Source organism: Bison bison, unplaced genomic scaffold (assembly GCF_000754665.1).
Source record: "Bison bison bison isolate TAMUID 2011002044 unplaced genomic scaffold, Bison_UMD1.0 scf7180017864035, whole genome shotgun sequence".
NCBI lineage: Eukaryota > Metazoa > Chordata > Mammalia > Artiodactyla > Bovidae > Bison > Bison bison.
Genome location: NW_011494607.1, coordinates 19,242,585 through 19,243,044, shown reverse-complemented (window position 1 = coordinate 19,243,044; position 460 = coordinate 19,242,585). Strand labels below are relative to the sequence as shown.

The 460-nt window shown below is 40.7% G+C and overlaps 1 protein-coding gene across 1 annotated transcript in view; it reads right to left on the bottom strand.

The window, feature by feature from the left end:
- LOC104984836 (polyribonucleotide nucleotidyltransferase 1, mitochondrial-like) overlaps window positions 1–460 on the bottom strand; it is a 10,901-nt gene that overhangs the window by 3,169 nt on the left and 7,272 nt on the right.

Genomic DNA, 460 nt, shown 5'->3' with positions numbered 1-460 from the left:
AGAATAGGGAGAAAATAATAGCAAATGAAGCAACCGACAAACAACTAATCTCAAAAATATACAAGCAACTCCTACAGCTCAACTCCAGAAAAATAAACGACCCAATCAAAAAATGGGCCAAAGAACTAAATAGACATTTCTCCAAAGAAGACATACAGATGGCTAACAAACACATGAAAAGATGCTCAACTATCACTCATTATCAGAGAAATGCAAATCAAAACCACTATGAGGTACCATTTCACACCAGTCAGAATGGCTGCGATCCAAAAGTCTACAAATAATAAATGCTGGAGAGGGTGTGGAGAAAAGGGAACCCTCTTCCACTGTTGGTGGGAATGCAAACTAGCACAGCCACTATGGAGAACAGTGTGGAGATTCCTTAAAAAACTGGAAATAGAACTGCCTTATGATCCAGCAACCCCACTGCTGGGCATACACACTGAGGAAACCAGAAGGG